Source organism: Carcharodon carcharias, chromosome 7 (assembly GCF_017639515.1).
Source record: "Carcharodon carcharias isolate sCarCar2 chromosome 7, sCarCar2.pri, whole genome shotgun sequence".
In the NCBI taxonomy this organism is placed as follows: domain Eukaryota; kingdom Metazoa; phylum Chordata; class Chondrichthyes; order Lamniformes; family Lamnidae; genus Carcharodon; species Carcharodon carcharias.
The window spans coordinates 27826500-27852249 of record NC_054473.1 but is presented as its reverse complement, the minus strand read 5'-3'; the positions used below and the strand labels follow the sequence as shown (position 1 = coordinate 27852249).

General features: G+C 44.7%; 1 long non-coding RNA gene across 2 annotated transcripts in view; it reads left to right on the top strand.

The window, feature by feature from the left end:
- The window catches only part of LOC121280527, an 85933-nt gene extending 60937 nt beyond the window's left edge, over positions 1 to 24996 (top strand). For both annotated transcript variants that reach the window (XR_005943631.1, XR_005943630.1), the window contains exons 3-5: positions 8683 to 8824; positions 10337 to 10419; positions 24889 to 24996. This is a non-coding gene — a long non-coding RNA (uncharacterized LOC121280527). The remainder of the gene's footprint in view (positions 1 to 8682; positions 8825 to 10336; positions 10420 to 24888) is intronic.
- Positions 24997 to 25750: the final 754 nt, after the last annotated feature.

Sequence of the window (25750 nt, the reverse complement as noted above, 5' to 3'; positions counted from 1 at the left end):
TTGTGCACAATTAATGAGGCCAAGTTTTACTCTGTGGCAGCCAATCAGTGGAACATGCTGGCCATCCAGCCGTCAAGCGATTGAGGAAGCTGGGGCCATTTTGAACTTGGGCCTCATTTAAATCCTGCTGGTGGGCTCCATGCCTTGAACCAGCTTCCTGCTATAGCTCAACCCAGTGCAACAGCGGATGGTTCAAACAGTGTGCCAGCCTGAGGGTAGGCCCTGGGAGTGGGGAGGCGAATGCAAGGGTGGCAACCAAGGCTGGCAGTGACATACGGTCATTTTGTAGAGCACTCCTTCTCCTCCTGGTTCCACAAAAATATAACCCTTAACATTAGGAGCCACCAACAGCAGTCATTTTAAGGTCTGTTGATTAGGCTGTTTATTGCCAAAACACAGGGGAAGTGCACACTTTTCCTTTTTAAGTATATATCTGTTTCCCTCTTGAAAGTTGTAATGAATCCTACCAGGAAACCTCTAATGTGACTCCTGGAGGAAAAGGAAATTGGGCATGGTATAAGACCAGTTGATGATTAGCTTTTCAACCGGTTTCACATGACAGACACAGGCCAAGTTTCCCCATTGAAACTTGCTGCATTTTAATTGGAATGAAGTCTTAGAGTTGCCCTTCAGTCACACACACGTTGCATTATCAGAAGTACTTTCCGCAGATATCTATTAAAATCAATCTGATAAATCACAAAAACTGTATGGAACTGGTATCAGTCTGTTACAAGCCTAAAAATGCCGGGCAGCTTTTCATGGAGTGGCATCACACGTGAAGAGAAAGTGCAGCACAGTCTGCTCAATGAATTCATGTGAAATTAGAAAATCCATGATGAATTAAGTTTGAATGCTGTCATATCCCAGTCCTTCGGCATCGATGTGTTAAGCTCAATTACTGTATTGGGCATTAGAGGGACCTGTCCAGTCTACTGTGCACAGTTTGGGCCTCCCAAATTAAAGATGGGTATACTTGCATTGGAGGCAGTTCACTAGGTTGATTCCTGGGATGGAGGGGTTGTCTTAAGGGGAAAGGCTGAGCAGATTGGGCTTATGCTCAATGGAGTTTAGAAGAATGAGATGTGATCTTATTGAAACATATTAGGTTCTGAGAGGGCCTGACAGGATGTTTCCCCTCGTGGGGGGGAATCTAGAACTAGGGGCCACTGTTTCAAAATATGGGGCAGAATTTTGTCCTTGTCGGTGGGGGCGGCCAGGGGCGATCGGGAAGTCAACACCCACCTGCGATCGGGGCCGCACCGCAATTTCACACTAAGGCCCGCCGAGCGGGAAATGTGAGCGGCAGTGCTCAGCACTGCCTGTGTGGCAGGGGAGGAGGAGGTGAACGTGATCTTCGCGCCTGTGCATGGGTGCGCGCTTGAAAACCTCCCCGAGGCAGCTCCGTGCCTCAGGGAGATGAACAGTATTCAGAATCAAAAATTAAGATCTTAAAAATGTTATAAAACTTGTCCCCTCATGTGACTCTGTCACATGAGTAGGGGCATGTTCTTAAATAAATTTTAACATTTTTATTTTATTTTTATTTGATGTTGGAAACCTCATCCCGCCTGTGGATGAGGGCTCCAAAAAATGCAAAGGTCGCTTGGCCTTTTTGCCTGCCTGCCAATCGTAAGGTCAGACAGGCAGCAAAAAATTACTTTTAATTGCCTCTTTAATGGCCATAACAGGCTTTTTAATTGTTGGCAGGCGTGCTGCTGACTGAAATATCGCGCAAGTGCACAATAACGGCGCGACTCTCGCCTGAGGTCATCACGTGTTATTTTACGCTCGGTCGGGTCGGGCATGCGCCCACCCGCCAAGCTAAACGTTCAGCCCATGGGGTCTCTCATTTAAGATGGAGATGAAGAGGAATTTCTTCTCAAAAAGTATCATTAACCTTTAAAAATTTCTCCACCTCAGACAGCAGTGGGGGCTGGGTTATTGAATATATTCAGGGCTGGGTTTGACAGATCCTTGATCTACAAGGGAGTCAAAGGTTATGTGACAGGCAGGAAAATGGATTAAGGCCACAATTATAAAAGTAAAACACTGCGGATGCTGGAAATCCAAAAAAAAATACCTGGAAAAGCTCAGCAGGTCTGGCAGCATTTGCAGAGAGGAACACAGTTAACATTTCAAGTCCGAATGACCCTTCAACAGAACTAAGTAAAAATAGAAGAGAGGTGAAATATAAGCTGGTTTAAGGGGGGGTGGGACAAGTAGAGCTGGTTAGAGGGCCAGTGATAGGTGGAGATAATCAAAAGATGTCATAGACAAAAGGACAGAGGTGTTGAAGGTGGTGATATTATCTAAGGAATGTGCTAATTAAGGTTAGAAAGCAGGACAAGCAAGGTACAGATAGCCCTAGTGGGGGTGGGGTGGGGTGAAGGAATCAAAAAAGGCTAAAAGGTAGAGATAAAACATTGGATGGAAAGACATTTAAAAATAAGGGAAATAGGTGGGAAAAGAAAGATCTATATAAATTATTGGAAAAAAGGGGGGGGGGTATCAGAAAGGGGGTGGGGATGGAGGAGAGAGTTCATGATCTAAAATTGTTGAACTCAATATTCAGTCCGGAAGGCTGTAAAGTGCCTAGTCGGAAGATGAGGTGCTGTTCCTCCAGTTTGCGTTGAGCTTCACTGGAACAATGCAGCAAGCCAAGGACGGACATGTGGGCATGAGAGCAGGGTGGAGTGTTGAAATGGCAAGCAACAGGGAGGTCTGGGTAATGCTTGCGGACAGACCAAAGGTGTTCTGCAAAGCGGTCACCCAGTCTGCGTTTGGTCTCTCCAATGTAGAGGAAACCGCATTGGGAGCAATGAATGCAGTAGACCAAATTGAGGGTAGTGCAAGTGAAATGCTGCTTCACTTGAAAGGAATTTTTGGGACTTTGGACGGTGAGGAGAGGGGAAGTAAAGGGGCAGGTGTTGCACCTTCTGCAGTTGCACAGGAAGGTGCCGTGGGAGGGGGTTGAGGTGTAGAGGGTGATGGAGGAGTAGACCAGGGTGTCCCAGAGGGAACGATCCCTGCGGAATGCCGCCGGGGGAATGAGGGAAGATGTGTTTGGTAGTGGCATCATGCTGGAGTTGGCGGAAATGGCGGAGGATGATCCTTTGAATGCGGAGGCTGGTGGGGTGATAAGTGAGGACAAGAGGGACCCTATCATGTCTCTGGGAGGGAGAGGAAGGTGTGAGGGCGGATGCACGGGAGATGGGCCAGACACGGTTGAGGGTGGACCGTGGATGGAAAACCTCGGTTAAGGATGAAGGAAGACATATCGGAGGAACTGTTTTTGAAAGTGGCATCATCAGAACAGATGCAACGGAGGTGAAGGAACTGAGAGAATGGGATGGAATCCTTACAGGAAGCGGGTTGTTAGGAGCTGTAGTCGAGGTAGCTGTGGGAATCGGTAGGCTTGTAATGAATATTGGTGGACAGTCTATCACCAGAAATTGAGACAGAGAGGTCAAGGAAGGGAAGGGAAGTGTCAGAGATGGACCATGTGAAAATGATGGAGAGGTGGAAATTGGACGCAAAATTAATACATTTTTCCAGGTCTAGACGAGAGCATAAAGCAGCACCAAAGTAATCATCGATGTACCGGAGAAAGAGTTGTGGGAGGGGGCCGGAATAGGACTGGAACAAGGAATGCTCCACATACCCCATAAAGAGACAGGCATAGCTGGGGCCCATGCGGGTACCCATAGCCACACCTTTTATTTGGAGGAAGTGAGAGGAGTTTAAGGAGAAATTGTTCAGAGTGAGAACAAGTTCAACCAGACGGAGGAGAGTAGTGATGGATGGGGATTGTTCGGGTCTCTGTTCGAGGAAGAAGCGGAGATCCATCAGACCATCCCTGTGGGGGATGGAGGTGTAGAGGGATTGGACATCCATGGTGAAGAGGAGGTGGTTGGGACCAGGGAACTGGAAATTGTTGATATGATGTAGGGTGTCAGAGGAATCATGAATGTAGGTGGGAAGGGAGTGGACAAGGGGAGAGAGAATGGAGTCAAGATAGCAAGAAACGAGTTCCGTGGGGCAGGAACAGGCTGACACGATCGGGATCGTTCCCTCCGGGACACCCTGGTCCACACATCCATCACCCCCTACACCTCAAACCCCTCACACAGCACCTTCCCATGCAACCACAGAAGGTGCAACACCTGTCCCTTTACTTCCCCTCTCCTCACCGTCCAAGGGCCCAAACACTCCTTTCAAGTGAAGCAGCATTTCACTTGCACTATCCTCAATTTAGTCTAGTGCATTCGTTGCTCCCGATGCAGTTTCCTCTACATTGGAGAGACCAAACGCAGACTGGGTGACCGCTTTGCAGAACACCTTCGGTCTGTCCGCAAGCATTACCCAGACCTCCCTGTCACTTGCCATTTTAACACTCCACCCTGCTCTCATGCCCACATGTCCGTCCTTGGCCTGCTGCATTGTTCCAGTGAAGCTCAACGCAAACTGGAGGAACAGCACCTCATCTTCCGACTAGGCACTTTACAGCCTTCCGGACTGAATATTGAGTTCAACAATTTTAGATCATGAACTCTCTCCTCCATCCCCATCCCCTTTCCGATTCCACCCCTTTTTTTTTCGAATAATTTATATAGATTTTCCTTTTCCCACCTATTTCCATTATTTTTAAATTTATTTCTATCCATTGTTTTATCTCTACCTTTAGCCCTTTTTGATTCCTTCACCCCACCCCACCCTCACTAGGGCTATCTGTACCTTGCTTGTCCTGCTTTCTACCCTTAATTAGCACATTCCTTAGATAATATCACCACCTTCAACACCTCTTTGTCCTTTTGTCTATGACATCTTTTGGTTAACTCCACCTATCACTGGCCCTCTATCTAGCTCTACTTGTCACAACCTCACCGCTCCCCAAACCAGCTTATATTTCACCTCTTTTCTATTTTTACTTAGTTCTGTTGAAGGGTCATTCGGACTCGAAACGTTAACTGTGTTCCCCTCCGCAGATGCTGCCAGACCTGCTGAGTTTTTCCAGGTATTTTTGGTTTTGTTAAGGCCACACTTAGATTGGCCATGATCTTTTTGAATAGTCGAGCAGGCTGAAGAGGCCAAATGGCTTCCTCCTGCTCATATTTAGTATGCTCTTATTGAAAGATCACTAGCCTATTGAAGCTCACCCTAATAGCAGTTTAGTTACTTCTGCTTACATTAACTATATTTTGAATTGCTGCTCTTATTTGCTTTCTACAACCTTGTCTGGCAGAACCTTTGGAGAAAATAAATTCTTTCTACTATCTGTTTTAACTATACTTTTCTCTAAATTAATTTACGTAATCTAACTTTACCAAGTTGGCCTACTTTGACAGGACATTCCGGATTAATTTATAGCATTTAATATTTTACATTCCTCAGTGAAGCCATCCTTAATCTTCCCTCTAAACTGTACAGCCTGGCCTTCTCTAATACTTACTCATCCCTCAAAACCATTCTTATTGCTCTTCTCTGCATTCCCTCCCATGCATGTACAACCTTTTTCTGGCATCATGTCCAGTTTTAAACATTGTACGCTCATTGTGGTCTGACCTTTATAAAGCCTTGTTGTGACCTCTGCAGGCTTATTCTCTGTTATTCTGGCTCTATCTCCCATTGAAACTCCATATCAAGCCCCTACATAATCTCAGTATGGGGGAATAATGAGGCTTTTCCTGTATGTTATCTTTTCAATGAGTTACATGCGAGAAATACCTGCTTTAATCGCAACTAAACTGGTTTTGCCTGTTGTGCACTACACAGTTTAGTTTTGTTCTTTGAATGAGCAGCATGAATATTGGAAAGAAGGTAATTCTTTTCCTGTGTTATCACAAAAGCACGCTAAGGAAATATGTCAAAATTCTTTGTTCTTTACAACTTGGAAGAATAAACTAACAAAATAAATGTGATCTTCACCCCCATTCATCTGATAAAGTTAATATCAAGGGTGAATCATTTGTTTTATCAGTGAGGTCTGGGGCCTTCTGAAAAAAGTCACAAACTGAGCCAAATTCAGATCAGGAAACTTAATCCTTTCAACCACTCATCACATATATCACCTGTACCTAGTTCCGTTAATTGGGCAGTTGCGTTAGAATGTTTTTAGTGTTTATTTGGTTAAGACACCAAAAAATTCATTAGTGTCTTGATTCATCAGTTCAGAATCTGGAATATTATTGATGAAATAGAAATGGACATCTGTAATAACAGATAGATTTTGTACATCAACCATAAGGGATTTAAATCTCCACAAAATAGAAACTTTGCCTAATTGAAAGGCAATGATAAAATGAAGGTTACTTGTCAGGAACACCTATTGTTAAATTAATGATTTTTTTCCTTAATATTAAAGCTGGTGATAATGATGTCTCATCAAAGGAATTGAATGAGGCAATTGGAGAAGGCTCCAAGAAATACCAACTCATTTCCTGACCTTCATCAGAAAAGGTCATTTTCTCATTAGTTTTAAGAGATGGTTTCTGTGAGACATTGGCTTACTTACTTATCAATAATGTAAATAAGTAGCAGCAGTGTGTACCATCTACAAAATGCACTGCAGGAATTCACCAAGGCTCCTTCGACAGCACCTTCCAAACCCACTACCATCTAGAAGGACAAGGGCAGCAGACACATGAGAATACCACCACCTGGAAGTTCCCCTCCAAGTCACTCACCATCCTGACTTGGTTCCTTCACTGTCGTTGGGTCAAAATCCTGGATCTCCCCTCCTAACAGCCCTATGGGTGTACCTACACCACATGCACTGCAGCGGAACAAGAAGACAGCTCACCACCACCTTCTCAAGGGCAACTATGGATGGGCAATAAATGCTGACGCAGCCAGTGTAGCCCGCATCGCGGGTGAACAAATGAAAAAGAAATGTCCACCTATCCTCACGCACAGTTGGGATCATGCCCTCAATATAAAAGGCCTTCAACATTCTGGTGAAAAGGCATTTGGAGGAAACAAAAACAGTTAAATTGAACCTACTGCTTGAATGGACTTTCCAAATATAACTACCAGCAATGACTGCATTTCTGACGTAAATTTTTTTAACAATAGGGGAGGTCAATGGTCACAGTATTAGGCTGGCAAATTAACTGTTGTCAATGTTTGTTTCACATCTTCACACACACTTTCCCAACCCTCACCCCCACTCTTTTTGAGAACAGTAGGAAGGATTAGTAAGCTGATTATCAACCTATGGAATCGCATTATAAACATCCTTCCCATGGTTAACAGGTCTTGGAGTGGGACTTGAAACTGGAGTTAATGGCTCAGAGGCAGGGGTGTTACTGAGCCACAAGACCTCCTACTGCTGTCAGCAACTCCTGAACCACACTAATCAGAAAGTTAGCGATGGCTTTAAGTGGAACTGAATTTTGAAATAATTTTGATTTTGAATATTGTTGCATACCAGTTGCCAATTTTGTAAAATTAACTCTAATCTGGATTGTGCACCTCTGAATCAGCATTGTGAAAGAGGCTATGATATATAACTCCTCCATTAGGCAGTAAATCAAAACTATTATCATTCACCAAAATTCAGCATTAATCACAAATCTTCTGCAAACGCACCTATGTCAACTGAAACAATGGTAGGGAGGTTTGTGCTTTATCCTTTTTATCTGTTGTACTGTGCATTGGACTACTTAACTAATCAAAGGGTGGGTGTAGACCAGTGTTAACAAAGTGACTTTCTAATAATTGACTTTCTTGCAGGAATAAGTCATATTCTGTCTTGATATCATGCAGATCTAGTATCGACAAAGGGATTTAAAATGAAATGACATATAATTGTTCCATTGGAACACATAGCATTATATGCTTCTTGAAAGCATGTCTTCTTCATTTTTCCCATCCTCCTCACCTCACATCAAGATCTCCTGTAGCCCATAGACACTGTAGATAATCTACTCGTGTAATGGCTTCTATGCTACTTTTAATCTAGCCATTAGGAAATTTTGGATAATTCTCTGGCCTTTCTCTCAGGTATGGCTAAATCAGGAAAGGGGATTAATTGGCATCACCAGACTTGGTAGTGTAATTGCAGGTACAACAACATAAGTTATTTCACGCTACAGTTCCAGGATTGATACTTTGTTTCTCTTTTACATTTTTTGATTAATTATTAATAGATATTAACATGATCTAACAGCTTACAGCTTTGCAAGTCCAAGTCTGAATTGGACAGCCAAGTCACAACACTGTGTGTTGTTAGATGGATTGCTTTGACTCCTGTGATAAATTTCCATAGACCACTTTCATTCAAAACGTGCTGAACAAACTGGATGACCCCAGTTTGGGCTGGGCTGTCCTTGAGATTCCATCTGTGGAGGAGATGCGATGTCCTTGTATAGAGAGTAAAGATCCTGCGTGTAAACCACTGATTTTGACAGAGATATGCAGCTCATATTGATGTGTGAGAATAGAACAGTTAAATTTTCTGAAACTATTGTCAGGAAAAATGAAGAACAAAGCTTTCGCCACCTGAACCACAAATATATCAGAGCCCCCGATATTCAGAGTGGTTTTCCATTTCATTGTCATGCTTATTGATCTAATTGTTGCTGTGTAATTATAAGCTGTGCTAAATTGTGGGCCAAGTTTGCGTTGATCTTGGACCTGAATCCTGATTTCCTGATGTCAATTTATGTACAATCTTTATAGCCAACAGGTTGTCTCAGTGGCTTTAATCCCAGGAACCTGGATTATTTGACCCCACATCCTTGAGTTGAAAGAACAGTGTGAAAATCCACTAGACCACCCAGTTCCTGTGATTCCTAACCTATTTTCTACATCCTCACATGTGGTAAATTAATTTATATTACAGTATAAGAGTATTGCAACATTGTTAAATTTACTGTTGTATTTTAGATGCGTAAGACGCACCCTATGTCAGCATTAATTAAAGTTCATCAAGGTCCAAATAAACAATCGAAGCAGAGTTCACACCCCAGATGGCAAACAATTGTCATAGGAGTTAGTCCCAACTTCATATAAATGGCATAAATATTACCACCTCAACAGGATAGGAGAATTTAAGGCTGTGCAAATAGCATAACATAATTGCAAGTGATTCAGAGATCTTGTAAAAACAAATGTAGATTATGAGGTAACATATTTCTATTAATATGATAGTCATTACAAATGTCTGGGAGAGGAAATATAAAGGGTTGAATAATGCCACAAGCAACGGTCTCAGATAAAGCAGATTGGTACCTACGTATCCCAATCCAGTTTCTCCCAGTGCTTCACTTCAGCTATCACAATTGCTGGATCAATCTGCACAATCATGCAAACAAACATGTATCAGTGCAGACTCCTTTCAAAACTGTGTCAGCAAAACATACAACTGTACCGATGCATTAACTTGTAATTCCTGACATTTTGTAAATAGGGGACAAGGAGGAACTTGTTGATTTTTACTCTTGCAACACTAAGTGAATCCATGTGGAATTCAAGTCTCAGTGTTCATTGTGTTGACAAACACAATATACAATGATGAATACTGATCTCCCTTAGCAGTCATCAAGCCTCAGAGTGTTACTGTAGTTTAATAATAGACAATGCACTTCTTTTGTAGAGACAGGGAGTCTCTTGTGTGCGCAAAATTATGTACATAGGTTCTTAGTCCTTTGGGGGAAAGAAAATCAGGAGATTCAACGATGGTAATCCCCTGTATAATTTCATTGAACAGTCACAGGCAATTTCAAGGGAAATGCTAACAGATTTAGAATGTGGGGAATACTGTGGTGCCTGTAAATAAAGATGTCAACAGAAGAACATGAATCAATTAGCAGGTCTGATTTGAAAAAAAAGATTTGAAAATGAAGGTGTGAAACACCCACAATGTCCTGCAGAGATATGTATCAGTTTGTGGAAGCAGATCTCTCACTGTGGTCCCAACCCTAAAGTTCAAACTTTCATCTCTTCCTACATTCAAAATGATTACTACACACCAGGCAAATCACATTTCGCTTCAGTAAGCTGGCCCAACATTTTTCAGAAACCTATGTGACATTACAAAAATGAGTACAGCTCCATTAACCAAAATAGGTTACCACTCTCGTTCTGTCATAAAATCCTGTAGCTCGTAATGGGCTGACCTTGGCACATTATCAACATACAATCTTTAAAGGAGCATTGCCCACAATTGCTTCAAGGCATTTATGTTTTTCTTTTTGAATGGCTAAATTTTCAACTGAAGCAACAGTGGTGTCGTAAGAGTTTTTCACAGTGGGAATACATTTTTGTGCTTTGCTTTGGTAAGAATTTATGGTGTGTGTCAATCACTTCCTAACTAGATGCTCCTTCTACATAGGACCCTCTTAGGAATGAAAAATGAGGAAGGTGGCTACTCTGTGTAAGGATGGAAGTGCGCTGCTACCTCTTTGCATCAGTTCAGTAAGTGGTCCTGCAGCTGCTGGCACATTGGAGCAGTGAGTATCTAGGCCTGTATAGTATGTGACCCCTAAACAAAAACAAAAATACCTGGAAAAACTCAGCAGGTCTGGCAACATCTGCGGAGAGGAACACAGTTAACGTTTCGAGTCCAAATGACCCTTCAACAGAACTAAGTAAAAATAGAAGAGAGGTGAAATATAAGCTGGTTTAAGGGGGGTTGGGACAAGTAGAGCTGGATAGAGGGCCAGTGATAGGTGGAGATAACCAAAAGATGTCACAGACAAAAGGACAAAGAGGTGTTGAAAGTGGTGATATTATCTGAGGAATGTGCTAATTAAGAGTAGAAAGCAGGACAAGCAAGGTACAGATAGCCCTAGTGAGGGTGGGGTGGGGTGAAGGAATCAAAAAGGGCTAAAAGGTAGAGATAAAACAATGGATGGAAATACATTTAAAAATAATGGAAATAAGTGGGAAAAGGAAAATCTATATAAATTATTGGAAAAAAAAGGGGGGGAATCAGAAAGGGGGTGGGGATGGAGGAGAGAGTTCATGATCTAAAATTGTTGAACTCAATATTCAGTCCAGAAGGCTGTAAAGTGCTTAGTCGGAAGATGAGGTGCTGTTCCTCCAGTTTTGTTCCACCCTGCTCTCATGCCCACATGTCCGTCCTTGGCTTGCTGCATTGTTCCAGTGAAGCTCAATTATTTTTTCCAATAATTTATATAGATTTTTCTTTTCCCACCTACTTCCATTATTTTTAAATGTATTTCCATCCATTGTTTTAACACTACATTTTAGCCCTTTTTGATTCCTTCACCCCACCCCACCCCCACTAAGGCTATCTGTACCTTGCTTGTCCTGCTTTCTACCCTTAATTAGCACATATCACCACCTTCAACACCTCTTTGTCCTTTTGTCTGTGACATCTTTTGATTATCTCCATCTATCACTGGCCCTCTATCCAGCTCTACTCGTCCCAACTGCCCCCCACCCCCCCCCCCCCCCCCACCCCGCCCTTAAACCAGCTTATATTTCACCTCTCTTCTATTTTTACTTAGTTCTGTTGAAGGGTCATTCGGACTCGAAACATTAACTGTGTTCCTCTCCGCAGATGCTGCCAGACCTGCTGAGTTTTTCCAGATATTTTTGTTTCTGTTTTGGATTTCCAGCATCCGCAGTTTTTTGCTTTTATCTTAGTATGTGACCCCTTGTTAGTTAGTTGGGCAGTACAGCTAAGTGACACAAATCTAATGTTACCTAATCTCCATCACCTGTGCTAGTATCAATCACTCTCTCTATACAACAATAGCAACTTTCATTTACATGGCATCTTTAACATAATACAACGTTCCGAGTGTTGCTAAGCAAAATTTGACATTGAGCCACATGAGATATTAGCTTAATCAAAGCTTAAACAAAGAGGTATGTTTTAAGGAACAGCGTAAGGAGGACAGAGAGGAAGAGCAGCAGCTAAAGATTGGCGTGCAAGCAGACTGCTGGGTAGCAGTGAATTTATTGAAACATGACATTATCTGGTTCCCTAATATAGAGAAACTAGATAACATTGCCTGATTTAGTTTGGAGCCAAGGTCTCCCCACTTCCAGTCAAAATATTTATTATGGAAACTATGCCTCAGTTTGGGAACTGGTCTCCAGGAGAACTCTTCCGGAGAGTGTCTCTGGATTAGTGATGCTCTCCATGGTGTTCTGTAGCTCAGTCAGACAGCACTGGTCAGAGGGAGGGTGCAGACTCCTCTAACATTGTCCCAAACTGCGCATTCTCAAATGGCTGCGTGAATTGCTGAAATACCAAACTATGAACATAATCAGGCCTGAATCCCTGGGTCAAACAGCTGAAGGAGACATCAACCTGGAATAATCCCCATTATGCCCAGTATGCCCAGAGCGCTGAACACGTGTTTGACTGGACTGACCTTCCTTTCACCTGACTATTAACTGATGGTTAACTCAGTGTCTAGGGTGCTTGTCATGCCCAAGAAGTATCTGGGCATTATCAGCTTCACCACAGCACTTCATTGGTTAAGTTCTCAGCAGGTTTGTTTTTGGTATGAGGTGATCCTGGGTAAACAGAATAAACCAGTGTCAATCTAAAGGTTTGATTGGCAGTGTATTAATGTTATCCATTTTGACTACAGTTGTTTAAAATATCTTGGCATTTATGAAAATAGTTTGGAATATAAATGCGACAGTTACATAAGGCTGGCTTTTGATACACTTACATTTGATATATTTAGGTTCCAAATGTCAACCATACTTTTAAAGAGACCATATAAGGATCAATTATGTTCCTCAGTTACTGTTATTTATAATATATTGGGATTTATGATCAAGTTTGGTTGGTTATGGGATTGGTCATGCAAGCTAACATTTGATTTCTTTGAAATGTGACCTACTTAGGCCTTGAAGCAAAAGATTGAAAGCCAATAAACGGTTCAGTTTCTTTATGAAGCTCATACTGCTTGAATATCAGTTACAAAGACTTCAACAGGTCTCACTGCATTTTGGATTTGTCACATTGTGTTATGTTTTTCTCTTTAATGCTGATAAAATAGGGGTAAGCTGAGGGACTCAGCGCACTGTGCTCAGTTGTTTTGCTCACCTGGATGACTCCTTGCTCAGAGCTGCCCAGTGTCCGATAGAGCCATGCAGACAGTAGATTAAACCCAGATTTGATCCTGGTCTGTGCTTTATTGACTAATCCCCAACCATTAGTACTTCTGCAATGTACTGCGCGGGCTGGGCATGTATTCTGTTGGAGAACAATTCTTCCAGCATTGGGGTATCTTTTCCACATCAGAGTTTAAAAAAACGCAATAACTGTTCATGGGATATTGTAAAAGTAAGTCCCTGAGAATTGTTTTTAATTATTAGAATGTTTACAAAGATCCAAACATGTATTTTATTTTATTACACTTTGATACGTTCCTCCCCTTTTAAATCATTTGAGTATCACAATTCCTGTGCAGTTCTGAGGAAGCACAGCATTGTGGGGATGAAATGTTAAACTGAGGCCCTGTTTTCCCTCTTAGCTGGAGATTAAAGATCCCATTGCACTATTTCGAAGAAAAGTGGGGGAGGTGGGGGGATGGATGGGTGGGGGTGGTGGGAGTTGTCCCCAGACAACAATTATCCCTTAATTAACATCATTACAACAGATCATCGAAACAACCCAACAATTTTTGCACTTCCTTTGGGGAAATGCTTGGCGCATTAGTATATGTTCCAATGACATGGCCAAGAGCTGGAACTCACTGTGTGGACAGATGGTCTGTGTCACAAAGCATAGAGCTACTTCAGTTCTGCTTCTGTACTCCAGTCCCACATAACCTTGCCTTCTGTCTCAACCAGGGGGTTGGTGGGGGGTGGGGGTGGTTGTTGGTGGAGGGTGAGTAATCTTTCAATATGTGGGTTAATTATTATAATAATAGCCAGCCAGGTAACTACAGAAAGGTGATGATCTTTGAATCTAGTAGGTAAGTTCTTTTCTAGCACTGCTTATGGGCCAGGGGGAGCAAGGGCATGTCCAGCAAGCCCAACAAGCTAACCTGCTGCAACCTGCCCCCATTCGCACAATCTCCACACCACATCATCTCACCCCCTACTTCACAATCTATTCCGCTTCCCGTCTTTCCCCTCTAGGACCTCTCCGTCACCTCCCACCCCATGATCTCACCCTCCTTGCTTTGCTCTCCCCACCCCCCAATCTACTCCCATAAGAAATGCAAAAGTGCCAGAAATACAGGGGGGCAGATTGTTAAAGGGCCACAGGGTCAGGACTGTGGGTACGGCTTGAAGCTCACAGTTCCAGGGGTTGTCTTGGAATCCCAATGCCTCAAGGAGAGTCTGTGATTTTCAAAGGGTGAGCATGGGGGGAGAGAATGGGAAAAACATTCAATGCCAATTAATGGCCCCTTAAGCTCCTTAAGGACCTGGTTAAGGGACCTGTGCATTCGTGATTCTAATGTTCAACCTTTAATGCAACAAGCTTGAACAGTCTGTTTCATGTTAGTTCACTGCGGGACCAAATACAGTTCATTCTTCAGGGAACTACTTGTTTTTTTCAGGGAACTACTTGTACCACTGTGAGCGCTGACCCTTCATTTTCTCCCTCATGGATCTTTTTATTGCTGTGGGCACTGTTGGCCCTGTTAGGAGCTTCCTGCTCTCTTCAGCAAGATACCTATAGCTCCCAACATGGCTATTATCAGCCTTTGACACTGGCAGCAGCTGGGCAGCTCCTGCCTCCTGGAGGTGCTCGGAGCCTCTAGTTATTCCCCAAGCTCACCTCCTGGCCATTTAGGCTTTTTGAATTTAAAAGTGGAGTTGCGAGGGCAACGCTATTGAGGCTTGGGGTCGGGACCAAAATTCATCCGAGTTTTGGGTTCCCGACCCCGCACTGAAAATCCGGCCCAGTGTTTCCATGATTATCCGGGAAATGAGCTGGAGAATCCTGTAGAAATTCAACCCCTCAATTTTCAGCATAATTTTTAGCACTGTTAAGGAAGCCATATGCTCAAACAGAATGAACTGAACACTTTTTAAAATATGCTTCACAATATTGTATTTTTTCTCAGCTACCAACTACATATACCTCTGCGTATATACAATACATATCCTTGGGCGGAATTTTATGTGCCCTCCGGCATCAGGTATTTTCGGTGGCATGAGCGGACAATATGGCACAATTGGTTTCACAATGGCGTTACCCACCATAGGACATCGGGAACCTCATTGTAATACATCAACATATTATTAGGCCTGCCCACTGGATCATCTGTCCACGTCGGTGGGAAAGCACACCGACGTGTTTCACAAGAGCAATAGAAAAGAGTTCATTTGACAGGCTGCACTTTGAAGAAACTCAGAGGTGAGTACACAGTAACGTTGTGCAGCACACACCAGAGTCACCTGTTGGACTTCAAGCTTGAGGGGCATGGGGGGGTTTAGGGTTAATGGCAGCCCAGCCGTTGAGGCAACTCGTGTGGGTTGGGGGTTGCGGGCCAGCAATGACCAGCAACACTGAGATGCAGGCATCAGTAATGTTTCCAGGGAGTGTGAGGCTGGGCCATCACACACAAAAGGCCATACAGAGCACAAGGGAGAGGCCCTAAACTAAGCCACCTGCCTTTTATCTTGTGCAGAAAGGATTCACATCTGAGTGACAAGAACACTGTTCATCAGAACAAGGAGCCATAGGCAGGGAGACATTCTTGGGAGTTTATTGACAATAGTGAACAATATGTACAAGTGATTAACACTCATGCTCAGGCTGTGCAGCTACATCTTCTTAACTTTCCTAACCCTGCTGCTACGTTTTGGTCCTCCCCGGACATCCACAGTGAGGGTGGAGGCAGTCTGCTGACTGCAACGCCCTGTCTGTGATGACCTTGACAGGTGTCCTCTGGAGGGCCAAGACCTGGAGGGCTCCAGCCTACTTTCAGCCTGCAATGCGGCACTGGCACCCTCCTTGGCCTGTGGTGGTGGAGCTGCTGAGGTCACAGGGAGAAGGGATTCTGATGGGCCGGACATTCTCGGAGTCACCTGGTTGGATGGCCCCAAAGTGTGCACCTACTGATCCTCCTCCCTATGGGTGCCCGAGGGCCCCAGGCTGACTCCTTGAGGAGAAGGGGTAGATGGAGTGAGATCGAGCTGCCCAGCACCCCTCTCGCATACACACTGTTGGAGGCCAACTATGGCATCAGCGATGGGGTTAAGCCCACGCAGCAATGCAAGAGCAATGTCCTGGACCAAGGTCTCCATGGTGGCTGCCATTCTATCCATCAGTGTTGACCTCAGTGTGCTGGCATGCCGGTGCTATCACCTCAGCCTGAAGATGGATAAACTCCTCCATCGTGCCTTGCAATCTGAAGGACACAGCGGACATCCCTTCCTGATGTTTCCGAGCTTGCCTTTGCAGCTCCAGCAACTGTGACATGACTGAGTCCAGAGGCTCGTCACTTGACTCGGACCCAGCAAATTTCTGGCCTCCAGCAGTCCTCCGAGTGCTGGACACCAGGGGGGGTCCCTGCCTCTGCCTGCTGTAAAACAGACAGTGCAATGTGTTCACCAGATTGTGATCCCGAGGTTATTCTAAAGCTAGGTCCCACCCAGGTGTGTGGCTCTGCGCTGGTGGAAGGTGTGGGTGAGCGCTGTGGCGGGACTTCGGGGAAAGTGACTTCTGATTCTTCTTCAGAGGTTTCTTCAGAGTTTGATTGGAGGCCCCTGGGTCAAGGACTCCATCGGCTGTTTCCCAGATGTGCCTGCGGAAGGGGAGATAATTAGTGCATGGCAGTGGCCTGTGGAACAGGGCACATTTCTCACAGCATGGTTGTCTGATGGATGTTGCACTGCTGGACCCTCACTGGTCGGGCACCGCCGACCTCACTGCCAGCACAAGACTGGCCCAGATTCTCACTGGCCAGCTGGATGGCTCTGTTTGCAAAGTCCATGAGGACCTTGATTTCAGGCAATCTTCCACCGGTCTGTGACCTCTCCCTGTTGTTGTGTGCCAGCTTGTCCTGCATGAACAGAGATGGAGAAAGTGTAAACAGGACACCTGCCAGGCCAGATGATGTATGTCTGGCCTGTGTGGGTGGTGAATTGTCCCATGGATGGGATGAGGACAATGAAGGTATGTGTGAGAGAGTGAATGGTGATGTCCTATGAACCAGCAGTGAGTGAGATCCCTGTGGATGTGTGATGGGTTTGTGAGTGTGTGAGTTGAGAGTGATGAGAAACGTGACTTTCCCTGGCGGAACAGAGGAGATCATTTATCATCCTGCGGCACTGGTTGGCTGTCTTCTTTTGAAGGCGATGGTGCTGACCACTGCCTCCCAAGCCGTGTTAGTGAGGTTGCTGCCCATCCTGTGACCAGAAGACATCCCAGCGGGTCTCCACAGCATCCAAAAGGTGTTCCAGTGATGCATCACTGAAATGGGGAGCTGCAGTCTTTTTGCCTTTCAGGGCCATGTCGCCTTTGGGGTAGTCGTGGTCTAGAAACACTGAGATGTCTGTGCACAGCTGGATTGATGAAGCGCCAAGGTGATGGTGGGTGAGTGAATGAGAGCCCGCTCACCATGGAAATGGCATGGTTCCTGGAGGTGCATAAATAATGTGGCGGGTTTGGGACGATAAGGCATGAAAACCCGCCATAGTGGCCGGCAGGTAAAATGACGTTTTACCTGCCCGCTACCACACTTAGTGCAAATCTAGGGTGATTCTGCCCCTTATTTTGCTTTGTTCAAATCACTTTTATTTGAATCACTATCATATTCCACTGGTTGAAAAGGAATAAAAGCTGAAGTAACAAGGGCTGTTCGCTGACCCTTTCACTTTCCTTGGATATGCTAAAATATGAGTTGAGTGGGGAAAAAAACATTCACTTGATGCCTATAACCATCTCAGAGTGCTAATGGCATGAGCTTCCCTGACAGCAAGACATGATAATTACACTAAAAGCTGAGCCACATAGTTACGCCATATTTTCTCCAGGTAAGACAGCAACACATGTATTGTGAATAAAATGCCCAGAAACAGAATGTTACAGCCGCTCACAGTCAATAAAGATTTAGGATATGCCTAAAATTGCTTCCCATCACTTTTTATAATAGATACATGTTTCCTTCTTTTGAGAATTATCAGTATTTTACAAGCTCTACCAGCTCAGCAAACACTTTTGGAAAACACAGCCCTCTTTTTTTTTAAACCTGTGTAAAGTAAGCTCTTTTGCAAATGTTCCAATTATACCACAAGAAATTCCTCACACTTAAATGAAGCTTAGTATATTCACTCATGCACATACTGAAACATATTTCCTTTTCCATGAACATATACAGCATACCTACTCATGTACCAGGCCTGTGTGGTTTGAGATATCTTCATCCCCCTGGAGGGTCCTGGGTTTGAATTCAGTCCTTGAATGATGTCCAAGGCCATCTGTATTCATTTCCTGGGTTTTGCCAGTTCTCAGCTGAACCAAGAGGTTGCCATAAAGCAGCAGAACTCTCCTCACATGCAATAAGAACTAGTGTGAGGAGCAAATGTTGTTGTGAAGTAGGAGCCTGAAAACAAAATGACTCAGGCAAAAGCCATCCGCAGCTTAGACTATCCAACTGAAAAAATAAATCTCCCAGGACACAAACTTGGAGAGATTAAAATTGAAAAAAAAAGTGGGAAAGAATATGATGTTTCAACCTGCATTCCAGGTCATTTTAATTGCACTACTAAGCTATTTTTGGAGGGGATTTGATATGGAAAATATGACTTTATAAGGAGATCCAGTACTCATAGTGCAAGACATTTTGAGCTAAAGTAGTGAATCATTTTTGAAATGTTTAAAAATGCCAAAAGTTGCCTTTCTTGATGTGTGAGCCCTTTGGCTTAAACTTTGCAAAGAATGCATGTTTATCATACAATGATGTATGACAATGGAAGAAACTTAGAAGTAGTGCTAAGTGTTGTAATATGCCTTTAAGGAATGGCAGCATGATATTAGGGAAGAGAGTCATGCGATCAGTCTTTGTTTCACTTTTAGCTGTGAGCAGAGTACACACACACACAGCTCTGCTGCTGATGTCTTCAAGCTTTCTACCTATGACTATATGTTCTCATGTGCCTGTTCTAAATAAATGAACCCATAACGTGTTTCTACAAGCCTTTATGAGTGATTTGTTGCTTATATCCTTACAACACAAAACTAAGAATCCCAATAAGATTCCTGAATTCCTACATTTGAACAATGACAATGAGCAGAATTCTTCCAGATTTGCACTAAGTGTGGTATCGGGTGAGAAAAAGGATGTTTTACCCGTTGGGCGGGTTTTCATGCCGCATCATCCCAAACTCGCCTCATCAATCATGCATTCCCGGGAAAGATGCTGGGTCGCTGGCAGGGCTTCCTCTGATTCGCCCGCCCCACTGACAGTGTCACCGGGTGTTATATTTAAACGCAGCCCTGCAAAGAGCTAAACTCTTCAAGGGATAGGAAGCTGCTGCAAACTGATGATTGCCAAGGTTTAGCGACATCACCCTCGAGCGCCTACTGGTTGCAGTGTAGGTCCACCACGATGTCCTCTACCACTGCCCTGGGTGAAGGCCAGCAAGCAAGGTCACCAATCCAGCATGGGATGCTGTGGCAGCAGTGGTCAGCGCCAATGTCATGCAAAAGAAGACATCCATAAATGATCTCATCTGTTCTGCCAAGGTAAGTCAATCTTCTCATCACTCTCAACTCACACAGTCACAAAACCATCACACATCTACAGGGATCTCACAACCCAAGGACTAACCAACCACTAACTCTCATGCACACCCTCACATCTCCATCAGGCTCATATCCTCTGGAGCTTGCGTCCTCATCCCATCCATGGCTCCACTCACCACACAAACATTCCACACAGTGCCATGTGTCTTGCTTGCACTCCCACTATCTGTTTTCATGCAGGAGAAGCTGGCTCAGAGCAGCAGGAAGAGGTCCTAGACCGGGGGTGGAGTGGCCTACATTAGGTCCCTCACTCACTTTGAGGAGCGTGCCATCGTGCTAACTGGTGAGGACGTGGACCGTGCCTGCGGGGACAGTGAGGTCGATGGCAAACACCCAAGTGAGGATCCTGTACCACATCATCCATCTCTCAGTGCAACTGTGTGCTCGTTCTCCTGTTTTTAAGTCAGCTGCCAGGCACTAATCATCTCTACTTTGGTTCACAGGGAACAAGCGACTGACACCCTCAGCCAGCCAGTCCCTCAGCTCCATCCAGGTTCTCACCTCCAGCTAAGAGGGCACCTCCTTCACTGAAGAGCTGGAAATAAGCAGCCTGGAAGACCCGTCACAGCACTTACCCACACCCTCCACTAGCACAGAGACACACACATTGGTGGTACCTAGATCTAGAGCAAGCTTGGGTTCACAATCTGGTGGTGACAGCACAGACACATGTCTGCAGCGGGAGGAGGCAGATTCAACTGAGCTCCCTGGTGCTCGGAGGACTGCTGGGGAAGAGGCATCTGAGAGGCCCTTGTCAGATGATGAGCCTCTGGATTCAGCCTTCCAACTCATCATGGAGGGTCAGCAAAAGGCAGGGGAACATCACACAGAGCTGTTGGAAGCCCTCAACAGAATGGCACACGAGTCGGGAGAGTACGTCCGCCTGCTCTCTGAAAAAGTGATGCCCACGTGTGCGTGTATGGAGGTCTCCATGGGAAGGATGGCGGACGGCATGGAGACCCTGGTCCAGCAGAACCTGGAGATGTGTACAGACCCACCTTCCATCGTGGTAGCCATGGGTGAGTTCCTGCGGAACTGCTGGGGATGAAGGGGTGGGTGGACATGTGACATGGACATGAGTGGCAACGCAAGAGGGAAACAGGGCACCTCGATGTCATCCCAGATGCTCGAGTAAGGTTGGGGGCCTCAGGCGCCCAGAGAGAGGAAGGGCAGCTGGGCACCCCTCAGCCATCGACTCAGGAATCTCAGAGGCTGTCCGCTCCCCCCTTTGCCTGTGACCCCCCTCAACCTCGTCCTCTGTGATTTCAGAGGGAGCACTTGGCCTGCAGGGGAACAGCCAAAGCAAGAGGGGCCCTCAAGGCCTCGCCTCTCTAGAGGACCCACACCGAAGTCATCAGAGGCAACAGGGACAACTATTGCACAGGCTGTCTCCACCCCTCCTGCAGATGTCAGAGCAGCACCTCAAAGATAAGGAAATCACAAGTGGTTGCACAGGTACACATTTTGTCACTTTATAATGTGAAAGTATATTCACTTTCACTGAATAATGTGTAATGGTGTCTTTCAGCTTCATTTACAGGCTTCGCATGTCCACCCACCCCTCCACCCCCAGCAGTTCAGCTGCACACAACTGGCCCACGAGTGAATCTGGAGGGAGAAGTATGTGTGTGGCAGGGCCATTCAGAGCACTATCCCAAGCATGAGGATCCTTCCTCCATCACACTCATTTCACTGTCCCGGGAATTTTCAGTGCTGCCTGCTGGGGCTCGCTTTCAGTTGTCCATCTGAGCCGACCTGCATCTCTGCCCATCCAATGATAGTACTCCCATGTGCCCGTCCAACATGAGGCTCCGCTCACTTTTGATTTTGCAAGACGGTTGTAGTGCAGTATGTTTTCAGCTCCCCTGTCCTTTCCCCTCCTCCAGTCACCTGTGTCCTTTCCTCCATCACTATTGACCCCTCTGGCATCACCTCCACCTCCTCACTGTCATCCACCGGCTAGAACCCTTTTCTTTCAGGGATGTTGAAGTGAACATGCACATTCCCAATCGTCCCAAGAATCCCTCCCCCATCCACATTGACCTCCCCGCCCTGTTTCTTCCCACTCCCAGGGTCCATGTCTGCCTCGAGATCCCAACCATCCTCACCACCCCTTCTACCGCTACCATCGCACCCTCATCCTCCCACCCTATGACTCACTGCCCTCTCTCATTGTCACCATTCCCTGCTACCATGACCCCCACTCATTTCACCCCTCAGGAGGCAGTCATCGACTTCACAGACCCCACCCTTGCACGTTCACCCGGACGTCACCCCCTTACTCCTTATTGCCAAACCATCCCCCCCTTGGACTCCTTCCCCCAATCTGAACTCCGCTCTCCCCTCAAAGCTCTGCCCCCCTCCAAACTCCTTCCTCCCCCCCGGACTCCTTCTCCTGCCGAAGTCCTGCCCCACCCCCAAACTCCTTCTCTTACGGCTTCCTGTCTCCTTACACTTACCTCCTCAGTTGCCGCATTCTCCCACATTACAGCCTCCTCCCCCGTACTCCCCCTCACCTCCCAACCTCACCCCACCAACTTCGTTCACCCCCTCCTACCCTCACTCACCCCTGGTACACACTCCTCTCCTAGTCAAACCCACACCTTCCTCTCCACACCCTCAACGATCATCTGTAGCAGTCCATGGCCTAGACACTGATGTCCCAAAGCAAGCCCCAGACATCAACAGCCACCTTTCGTGAGCTGCTTCACGGCAGAGCCATGTCCACCAGCATGCAATATACATTTTCCTCCAGGGCCCGGTTGCTGTAGGGCTCCAGCGTCTTTTGCTCCCCGAATGTGAGGTGAGCAAGGCTCTAATGGTAAATCTTGGCTTCTGCATGTCACACTTGGCAAGATGTGTTCTGGGCCAGTGTGTTTTCCTGATGATATGGGCGGTAAATTTTGACTTCGGGGGATGATTCCGGCCAGCAGGGCTTATAATAAGATGCAAATGTGTTAAAATTACATTCTTAACATGCAGAGGTGGGAATGGTGGTCCACCATTGACAGGCAGAATAGACGATTGTAAACTGGTTTCACGACAGCATGAAACCAATTGTGGCCTCCTCACCATCTTGTCCACTCATGCCTGCCATGACGCCAACAGAGACGGAAAATTCCACTGCATACTTTACAGAAGTACTTCATTTGCTGTAATGTGCTTTGAGATGTTTGGTGGTTCTGAAATCTGCTATGTAAATATAAGTATTTCTTTTTTCATACAGCTGTGAAACAGCTCTGAGTATTTTGTTATGTTACTGAAGTTCACACAAATTAAAATTAATTTGTGCATCGCTGATTTTCATCGCTCCACCATTGTCAGCTGTGCCTTCAGCTGCCAAGGCCCTAAACTTTGGAATTCCCTCTCTGAACCTCCCTGCTTCTCTACTTCTCTCTCCTCTTTTAAGACCCTCCTCAGAATCTACTTCTGACCAAGTTTTTGGCCACCTGTCCTAATGTCTCCTTACCTGGCTCAAGAACACATTTTGTTTGATGACACTCCTCTGGAGTGGCTTGAATGGTTTTCGTACATTAACATTGCTGCATAAATGCAAATTGCTGCATTAGTTGCTGCAGTCTTATTTGTAATTTTTTAATTCCTCCCCAAGGGGTCAGCAAACATGACAACATTAATTAATAGCCATGGTATAAAAGTCAAAGGGGCTTGAAGTTCATTAGTCTCAGGGCCAAGGAACTCAACTCAAGAGCAAGCAAAGTGCATGGTGCTTGGTAATCTGCAAAACAATATGCCAATTTGCAGATGTGTCTATTCTCTCTCCCTCAATCATGAAATGCATTTTTAATGCTTAATAATTAATTCAAGCCTTTTGGGTCAGAAGTGTGAATGTTTTCATGACATATACCCTTCCCCACCAGCAACAAATCTCAAGATACAGACTAGCATAGTAGAGGAAGTCTCATTGCTTACTATAGTACCAGGCATATCACAGATTTGAGTGCACAGTAGGGAACACAAATGCTGGAATACTGAGATTTAGCAGCATTAATCTTAAACTTGAACCAATTTGGCAAAAATATGAGCAGGGATATGTTATTAATGAAAAATTAAAGTTTTTATTTTATTTTTATTTGCTTTTGGAAACCTCATCCCGCCCGTGGATAAGGCTTCCAAAACCTTTTCGTCACCTGCCAACCATTGATAATTTAATGGGCTTAACAGGCCTTTTAATTGTCGGCACGCCAGAGCCAACTGAGCTATCGCATGACTGCGCATTGACATCGGTATGCTCGGCTGACATTAACGCACGTCATTTCACGCTCAAGTCGGTCGGGCATGCACCCACCCGCCGAGCAAAAATTTCTGCCCTTCAAGTTGCTAGGCAAGTTTTCTTTTGCCTGTGATTTATGCCCAGATGGTATCTGGCATTTCCTTTAATCCATCTAAGAACAAATGTGTTTATGTAATCAGTAGACAAACGCAACAAAGTAAAATCATCTTTCATAAAGGAATAACAAAATGTCATTTTTTGGAATCACCAGAAGACATACTCAATGTGCTGAAGTAGAAAGTGTGTACTTCCTCAATAGGGCTGTGTTCAAACTCCTCAGACACGTGGATGGCAAAAGTTGTCTCAATGTTAATTTTAAACAAAAAGGACCACATTTTGTACTTATCCTAAAACTTTAGCTATTGGCAGTTTATATTTTCCTATTTTGTAATCCATTCTTCAGATGTAGACATCAGTGTGAAGGCCAGCATTTATTGTCCATCTTGAATTGTTCTGAGGAAGTGATTCTTTGTGGTACTGTCTAATACAGCTGAGAGACTTGCTGGACAACTTCAGACAGCAGTTAAGAGTCAATGACATTGGTGTTGGTCACGTCTAGGTCATATTAGGTAAGGGCAGCAGGCTTTTTCTCCCTATAGGTAATTTGTGGGGAAAAAACTATCAGCAATGTTTCCTATCCAATGACCGCTGCTGTAAGAAACAGAATCCGACTCAGTTGTGATGTCTTGTAAAATTAACTACAGGCAATCATAATCTAGGTTTATACATGAAGAAAGCTATAAAATAAGGGTGGCCAGTGCCGTGGAATTGTACCCCAGCATGAAACAAATGCTTTCAGGCGAGAAGGAAAATGTTTTACAATCAATACACTATAATTGCTCATGTTAACACAAACATTGCTGTCTTAATATGGACTTTCAATATTATTCAACAGTATTGCCCTGTGAAGAAGATAGATTGGCTATGCCAGCAGATTGTGCTGTCATCAAGCAGCTGTATCAGGTCACCACCATCATCCACAACATCATCTAATGAATTTGCTGAAAATGTTAATGAAGATGTTTTGAAGGTTTTCAAAAAGGCCTGCCTTCATGTCAAAATGTCACTTTTGTGAGATTAAGATTTATAAGAATAAAAAACCTTTTTACTGATGTTACACTTGACACCAACCACCAGGCCACCATTGCGACAAAAATATAAAGATGTAAAGTACTAAGTGACTGGCTTTGCAATGTGCTGGATCCATAAATGTTCATTGGCAAACCATCAATAAAGAGATTGCCAAGGAAGTAACAAACATGTATCACTATTTGACAATTCTCAGAAAGGTTCAAAGCAGATCATCTGAACCTGGAACAGGGAACTCTAAAAGCAAAATCCATACCCTTGAATTGATAAAAGCAAAAAAACTGCGGATGCTGGAAATCTAAAACAAAAACGGAATTACCTGGAAAAACTCAGCAGGTCTGGCAGCATCGGCGGAGAAGAAAAGAGTTGACGTTTCGAGTCCTCATGACCCTTCGACAGAACTCGAAGGGTCATGAGGACTCGAAACGTCAACTCTTTTCTTCTCCGCCGATGCTGCCAGACCTGCTGAGTTTTCCCTTGAATTGATCTTTGACAAGGTGACAAATGTCATAACATCTAATTTCTTCATATTATTTTATATGGAAAGCTATCCTTTGAAACTCTTCAGGCTAATGGGAATGGTTAATATCATAGCAGGCTCCTCTTCTTACACAATTTTGGATTTACTGAATTGGCTTGTGTGTTCACAAGCAAGAAATTCTGACTTG